Below are 9,246 nucleotides of genomic sequence, written 5' to 3' on the forward strand. Positions count from 1 at the left end.
ATGGAGAGTTAAAACGTTTGCTGATGAGAGTGGTCTGATGGAGTTGGAGGTTGGCTCTTCTGTGGTGATGGGGGATGTTCCTCCGTCGTTACTCACAGATCCTGTTGTTGATCTAACCTTAAAATAGAAAATAAAATATTGGTCAAAAGTGAGTGATATAGGGGAACTGGTTGACAATTACATTGGTAGAAGCTTTTATAGTTGGAAGGGATTTGGGGGATGGGGATTTGCTAGAAGTTAGTAGGGCTCTTTTTTATTTTATTAKTAGTACAGGATTAGATAGGAGGGTTTAGTTTCTCATGTTTGTTTCTTTATTAATGTAGTCTATAAACTGTGATTGACTACACTCCAGTACAGTAGGTGGTGGCATTCACTTCTAATGTTTGTTTGAGGGCCACCATAATATTATAGAAGAAGTCATATCAGACTAGTGAAGAAGTAGGCGCAGATATAACAATGAGACAGATATTTCACTGGTTGTATAAATGTGAAGCATTCGGTTGGCGTTTCCACTCATTACCACATATGGTGATGAGTGGAAGCCCAGTGGCCAGCAATGGGAGAACATGGAGCGAGATGGATTTTGGACGACATTCTCCTAATTTTCTAATCGATTAAACATTTGATCTCCATACAGTTTTGTGTTTCCAAAACTAGAATCTGTAACAAACAGTGGACTGCGTTTTGGAGACTTTAACCAAAGTTGCCAAAGTTTCTAAAAATGGTGTTGTTTATTAGGAATGCAAGGGCAAATTTAGTTAATGCATATGCACTTCACAGAGTAGGCATTCCCTAACGGAAATATGCAAATACATGCTAGAACACGCAAATAGGATCTCACTAGCTCGTGCTTGGCTCTGCCCACCTCCTTGCTTGTTCTGCCCACTATGAGTAATTTGCTCCCATTGGAAATGACAGGCTCTGATCTAACTTTTTTTTTTTTACAGCCATGAGTTCACATTTATTAATGTTAAGATATAGACCAGACACTTTGGAAAAGGATTGTATCACATTGATCGATATGGTAATTTGGTTAGCATCTTTCAGAAAAAGTGTAGTATCGTCAGCCAGCTGGCTTATAATAATTTCTTTACCAGCTTTGGAAATACCTTGTACAGGACTATTATTTAAAAAATKTGTAAGAAGTTGGGTGATTAATAAAAACAGGTACGGAAAGATAGGACAACCTTGCCTAATTCCTCTCTTTAACTCAAATCTAGGTGAGATGCCATATTTCAATTTAATAGGGAGTCTTAAYAGCCTTACAGAAAAAATCCCCAAAGCCAAGTCTCTCAAGGGAGTGGAAGAGGAACTGATGCTCTACTGTGTCAAATGCTTTATAAAAATCTAAAAATAATATGAATCTATCCTCAGTTATTAGGTCTGAGTAGTCAAGTATGTCTAATACTAGTCTGACATTGTTAGACATATGTCTGTTCCTCATAAAGCCAGACTGTGTTTCATCAATGATCCGGCTCTGGTCTAACTTGGGTTAGTTCTAAAGATCTTTGACGTATTGCCGTATTCTGACTTTAGATCCGTGTGGTTAACTCAAGTTTGTGTGCAAATCTGACGTCAATAAATTACTTTTGACTTTTACACTGTCTTTCGTTGTAGCATAATCATTTAACTTAAAATAACTATTAGCGCTTCCAATTATGTTAATAAAAAATGTATACATCTAAGATGCACTATGCAGAAATCGCTCCGCCATTTCCTGGTTGCTAAAATTAAAATATTCCGTTTATGTGACAAAACAAGCAAGTGTAGCGTAGAGAATCATTGTACCACCTAAATCGCTGTGAAATATATTTTCCATAACCAAAAATATTGCATTTTAAGCTTTTTGAAGCTGGTGTACAAAACCGAAAGTAAAAGCAAAAATAAAACTTAAGAACAGGAAGCATAGAAATAACGCACATCTACTGCTTCTTAGACTTGCTTTCAATGAAAATGACAGACCTTTAACACACATTTCTATATGCATTTTGTCAGGTTGCACAAAAAAGTTACATATTGCAGCTTTAAGGAATCTTACTTCTTTATTTCTATTTGTGATATGCAATTGGGGTTATTTGCATTTGGAAATATTACACAATGCTCCACCTTTCAGCATCAAATGTGATACAGGAGGGGAAATACATGATATAACATAATATAAAACAGAGTTACATCTCTACCTGCTTGTCAGTACTTGCACTGCACATTTACAGTTGAAAACACTGATTCACATGGAGTATAACATGGCTCTATAGTCCTCAATTAATCACATTTCACTGTAGGTCTGGGGTTGAGGCACCCAAGTAAGTGTGCAGGTCTGCAACATTTGATTTGAAGATCTTTGCTGGAATGGTTTTCATTTTCAACCATTTGTTTGCCTCAAAACGGTGACAGCCTCCAAAGTAGTAGTAATTTCCTCCTTCCCTTCCCTTGATCCAGAGTATATCAATGGGAGGAACAGTGCTGATGTCTAGATTCCTATGAGGAAAAATACTGTATTTGGTAAGTTTTTCTATTCTATTTCAGAGGTCATTTATCACACAGAACAAGGAAATACACGTTTGATACATTCAATAAACATGGCAAAAATGTGTCATTCAAACTAGAGGTTTATCAGTCTAATACAGTAGCCTAGTTTCTCAATTAATTAAGAAGATAATCTTCACTATTTTCTTGCTGCCGTCTGTATTTATACCACCACCACTTAACAATCAACTCTCTTATTGTTTGATCTAGGCAGAACTAGGCCACATTTTTACCGGTATTGTACCCATAAGGCTCTGAACTTTGCTCTCGTCTAGTACAGRAGGGATTGGTCGTATGATAACTTCAATTGGCACGTTATAAACTTCCTCGACGTTGTCCGAATAAATATACCTATTTTCGTTGTTTTTATTAATGTCCATTATATTAGACTATGAGAGATGCTCAACTGGTAGGTAAAAATGTGTGGTTTCCATTGCTCCCATTCTTCAAAGATCGAAACGTTTAGTTAGCGCAGAGATATTAGAAGAATAAGAATCCCATCGTGCAGGGACGTATAACGCCTCACCCAGCAGACTGCCGAAAAATCGCGTTCTGTTGTCATGCTGCGTCATGCGGTTGCTAAGCTAATCGTCCCGCAGTCCCTTCTCAAAGTCAGGGTATGAGTCGAGAAACCTGCCTATTTTCTTCGAAAGTACGTAATGTCACGATTCCAAAGCTATACATTTTACATTTACATTTAAGTCATTTAGCAGACGCTCTTATCCAGAGCGACTTACAAATTGGAAAGTTCATACATATTCATCCTGGTCCCCCCGTGGGGAATGAACCCACAACCCTGGCGTTGCAAGCGCCATGCTCTACCAACTGAGCCACACGGGACTATATTACAGAGAACAAGTGAATTATCTCACATCTCGGAAACTATTTGTAATGTTGTACTTCTTATTGACTAAATCCATGCTAATGCTCATTGAAAGAGTGCGCACCTTGTCSCAGAATTACCCAGAATGCACTGCGAGGCCCTTTGACGACACATGGGCAACGCACATAATGGGCTAATACGAGTCCAATGGACTTTCCCATCTACTCGAAAGTAACTCTGATTGGAGTCCTACTGGCTTTAAGCGCAGAAGTATCGTATATCATTTTCTTCTTCAATGGTGTTTATGGCAATCTGCAAACAACATTAAAGGTGCATGCCGCCCACTACTGAATGGGATGAAAACACACTTTAACACAAAATAATTGTCATAAGGGAAGGGCGAAAAAATAAATACTTATAATATTCAAAAGTAAACAAAACAATTAAAACTGTACTCCTTTAGTCAGATTCAAATATCTATTCAGGTCAAATCAAATGTTATTGGTCGCAGACACATACAGTATTAGCAGGTGCTATTGCGGGTGTAGCGAAATGCTTGTGTTCTTAGCTCTAACAGTACAGTAATATCTAACAATACACAACAATACTGTAACGACCCTGGGTTTATAAGCGCGGAAATCGACTCTGCCGCTGGAGCATGCTTTTGCGGCACAGTCGATAGCGCGCCGGACCTCGGGCTAGGGAGGTCGAGGGTTCGAGACCTGCTCCCTGCCTGTTTCATTACACTGGTGTCAGAAGTGATCGGACCTGCATCCACGACAGTGGCGTGTGCTTGGCCGGTGAGCGCGTTCCTGTAAGACGTAAAGTCGCAAGCTAGCGCGAGACGCGCTCTTTGAAAGGAGGGAGTAGTGTAACGACCCTGGGTTTATAAGCGCGGAAATCGACTCTGCCGCTGGAGCATGCCTTNATATTATATATATAAAAAAATGAATAATAAAATAATAATAAAAAACAATAAACAACACTGAATAGTTGGTTTGCAGCTGAAGAAAGTGCAAAGTAAAATAGAATAATGGGGTGCAAAGGAGCAAAATAAATAAATTAATACAGTAGTAAAGAGGTAGTTGTTTGGCTAAATTATAATGGGCTTATGTTACAGGGCAGTAATCTATGAGCAGGGGCCTGTTGCCACAAAATTAGAATTAAGACCAGCCGGATAAATGACTCAGCTGAGCTCAATGAAGCCAAAACATGTGGCGTCCAGGCTTAATGGTTGCACAAAGACCAAGCCAGGATGAGCAGACACGAATTCATTAAGCCAGGTGAAACCATCCTGATAGTGCGCCTCACGGCTCACCAAATAACCCGCCACAGATCACAATTAACTGATTACCATGCAACTAGAGCCGGTACTTTTCCCCGTCGATGCACAAATCCTCATGAGCAACGAGAGTAAAATATATAATAAAGAAGAAAGGCACACCGCCACAGTGATAAAGCAAATGAGAAAAAAGCTGGCAAAGATTGCAGACCGCCCTGAATGCGTATAGTAGTGCACAATTACACACTCACCGCTCCGCTGAAACATTCCACAATTTACAATTCAAATATAATTCCAATCTCCAAAAATGCAGTTGTACTGTTAATTATAAACGTAAATTTTTAATTGAAATCACTGCAGATATGAGGAAATTGTTGTAAAGTACTCCATCAACACTGTATAAAGCTATGATACATTTTTGATATTTTTACTGAAAAACAAGACAAAAAATACCAAGTAATTTTTTGCAGTGGACCCATTAAATGTGTGTGTGTTGTGTGTGTGTGTGTGTAGATTAAACATGAACGGCCAAAACGGACATGCAAGCAGGCAAAATCAATACAAGAACATTCTGCAGTAATGTATGTTCCCTGACTAATATTAACAAAGCAAACAAAGCATAATTGTAACCAGAAGGTGCCTGCTCAACATTTGTCTGTACGTTTTAGAGTGAAAAAGAATACCCACAACAATGCACGGTGGTGGTCACAAGCTGACCTACCCCAGCAGAGGACATGCCTTGGAGCTAAAAAAGGCAGCCCTCTTAGAGGGGATCCCTGGGGAAAGAGACGTAGATAGGTCCTCCCAAGATGCCACCCGCTTCATTCAAGGAGTCTTCCAATCTCTACATGGCGATAACAACCACATTCCATATGAATCAATTTGGGACTGTCTGACGTTTGGTTTTACCTATTTGCCTTGCGTGGTCTGGCAGCACTGTGTTCCTTTAGAGCCACCACACAAGCACCAACGATGCTATCCATGAGACTCCATCAAAGGCATACTGTAGGCCTGGCATTCTTGGATTACTAGCTTAACAATTATGGAATCACGATAAATGTGATAGGGGGAAGGCCCCAGTGCCAGCAGCAACAGCACATCATGGAGACGATGATGACGGTGGAACCATCTCTCTGGATCCAGAAGGCATTGAGAGGGGTATCATGAAATAATAAGGACTGTGAAAGTACTATTGACTCTACAAGTGAGGAGTCCTCATCAAAATCAAATAAAAGTCTAATTTCTTTTAGCAGGACTCCATTAGGATTGCTATACAGTGGAAATACCAGTCCTGGCAACTAGTGCGTATTAATTAAAAAGGACACCACATCCTGCCCAAATCTCCACAAACTGCGCTAAAGTATTTGTTCACAGAGCTTCACAAACGCTAAATGCTTAGACCATTGTATGGGCAACCACCTCCGCGCCAAATAAACTGCAACATAGACATTCAGTAACAAATAGAATTGGAGAAAAAGATGGAAAAATCTTGCAACTGGGGAACCTGGTCCGAATAAAGAAGAGAAACCCAATTAGGAACATTGCGACCCCCTGAATAAAAAACTTGAGAGGAGGTGTAAGATTATGCGCGCTAAATCAATGTACACCCCTGTATGCAACTGTAATGCGTGACAAATGGATGTAATACTACCCTCTATTTTTCTTTCCTCCCCCCAGCTCCCAAGAAGATACCACAGCTCAAATAGATAGAGGAGCATTTAGTATATTCAATCGTCACCTCAATAGGAGTGATGCACAGACATATGACGCTACTATGCTGAGCAACAGAATGACGGTGGCATCCTTCTACCCGTTTTATTTATTCTAATTCCCATAAGCAACATACACAACTAACTATCAACGTTTCGTTGAAGAAGCATGACCCTCTTCGTGCAACCACGCTCCAACTGGATCCCTTTCAGCACCAGCTGTGCCACATAGCCATATAATGGAAGGCCCAAAATTGAGCTGTGTTCTTTCTCTGTACAATGGATGCCCATCTCTGCCGAGTTATTGTGGATGAAGAAGCACTTGTGGCTGAGACGAGAAGCCTCAAGGCAGAGACCCAAGGAGTCTTCAGGCGACCCGTTGGGACCACTGGCCTTATCTCCTATTGATCCATCTATATGAAGCAAAGTATACAGGTAATTATCCTGCAACGAGATAAGCAGATCAGGTATCTATGCAGACTACTGAGCGTCCCACGACGCCATTAAAGCACCGCATCTCCCCGGAGGCCATGCCATGATGGATGTGTATACAAATGGTTTGTTTGGCCTTGCGCTTTTTCACTCTAGTGGAGCCTTATCACCTGTACTCACCGTGGTGAACCCTATGGATTGATTCCCTCAGAAGAGGCGGATGCAAACAGTAACTCCCTGAACAAGAGACACACAGATTTGTGAAATTGCCCACAATAAGGAGTGTGTGTTCTGGCTATCAAAAGCATAGCAGTGTCTTCATCTCCTTCCTGGCCACAGAAGACCTGGACATCAAAGAGGAGTTCTATAGGATTGAGGTAAAGAGGATCTAAAATTACAGGACAGCCTGACTTAAACATAACATAGTAGGGCAATACTCATTACTTTGAGTGAGACAGGTTTCATATACCCGATGTCAGTGTTTCTATCGAAGTAATACCCGCAAACAGGTCGTTTATATATATATTTTTTTTTTTTATATATTTTTTTTATTTTACTTGCTATATTGTATTTACTTCGCCACCATGGCCTTTTTTATATTTTTATTTAATTATATATATATTTTGTTTGCCTTTCACCTCCCTTACCTCACTTGCTCACATTGTATATAGACTTATTTTTCACTGTATTATTGACTGTATGTTTGTTTTACTCCATGTGTAACCATGTGTTGTTGTATGTGTCGAACTGCTTCGCTTTATCTTGGCCAGGTCGCAATTGTAAATGAGAACGTGTTCTCAATTTGCCTACCTGGTTAAATAAAGGTGAAATAAAAAAAATAAAAAAAATACTGGACTGGATTATATAGGGGATACCGTGCCATTCTGGACATTGGGCCAATTATATAGGGGATACCGTGCCATACTGGACATTGAGCCAATTATATAGGGGATACTGTGCCATACTGGACATAGAGCCAATTATATAGGGGATACCGTGCCATACTGGACATTGAGCCAATTATATAGGGGATACCATGCCATTCTGGACATAGCCAGAGAAATAAACAACTTAGAAAATCTCCTCCAGGATTGAATCTGAGACAACACTTCACAGGTACACAATGTTAGTCAGGTTGAATTGGCAACAACAGAGGTTGTTTCCTATTTCAAATAATAAATAAAAAAGACAGATACAAACCAGAATGAAAGTGATGCTATGATTAGACCCCGGCCAACTTGCCTGATGGCTTTAATATTCCACTGTTTTATTCCATGAAAGAATCAGGATCAAAACAGAGTTCTCTCTCTAGTGTGAGGACATGGTGGACCTCTATGAAGATACACTACAGATCACCATGTTCATTTTTCCTTTATTTAACTAGGCAAGTCAGTTAAGAACAAATTCTTATTTTCAATGACGGCCTAGGAAAAGTGGGTTTACTGCCTTGTTCAGGGGCAGAACGACAGATTTGTACCTTGTCAGCCCGGGGATTTGATCTTGCAACCTTTCGGTTACTAGTCCAACACTCTAACTTCTAGGCTACCTGCCACCCTGGCAGGTGAATGATCTGCCCCCCTCACTGCTGCAGTCAGCTACAGAGGAGAAGTATGTAATGATGTTCTCCAGCCTGAGGAGGGTGATGACGAGCAGCGTCAGCAGGAACACCATGGAAACGGAGGTGGGGGAGAACTTCAGGAGGGTTCCATTGTCAGGGGAGATTCCGATTGCGTTGAGCTCGTCCAACGGGAGGTCCATCCCTGACATCCTGACGATCGGATTAGACGGATCTGAGGGAGAGGAGAAATAGGTTGTTACAGTAAGGTGATTCAAAGCTTGGTATGTGGTAACCAATACATTTAGTTTTTAAAGCAAGGACGTAATTAAATGCTAACCTTGCCATTTTTTTGTGTGCAAATATTCAGGATAATCTTTTAGCGAACCTAATTGTAGTTCTTGCATTGCATACTGCATAGAGTATATTTTAGACTTTCCTATATCCCAAAATATTCCCAAGATATTCCTGATTCCCACGACTGGTTAATTAGTCTATCGGAACCTGGATTCTGGTATGAAGAAACTGAGACCCAACTTTATGTACTGAGTGCATTGTTAGGAGTCGTATGAGAGGTGATTCTGGCTAAACCTACCCAGGAGAGAGTCCACTCATAGTGTCCTAAGGTCCACGCTGGCCTGGACGATCTGAGAAGGCGCTGGGTTGCAGGGTGAGGTACTATAGGTACTCGACTTAGGGGATAGCCACTCTACTGTAAGACCCTTACTGTTGAGTTTGAGGAACGGTCCCTAGTTGTATACTAGCTCAGTGGTAAGGCAGAGCGGCATTTATCAGATCTGTAGGATTAGGGACAATAAATAACAGAACTGCCATTGGATAGGGCAGAGCCCAGTAGAATTGTTAATCCTGCAAGGTTGGTATTTTAGCTTTGACAATTTGGGGGCTTGTACAGGATTGT

Source organism: Salvelinus sp. IW2-2015, unplaced genomic scaffold (assembly GCF_002910315.2).
Source record: "Salvelinus sp. IW2-2015 unplaced genomic scaffold, ASM291031v2 Un_scaffold1716, whole genome shotgun sequence".
Classification (NCBI taxonomy): domain Eukaryota; kingdom Metazoa; phylum Chordata; class Actinopteri; order Salmoniformes; family Salmonidae; genus Salvelinus; species Salvelinus sp. IW2-2015.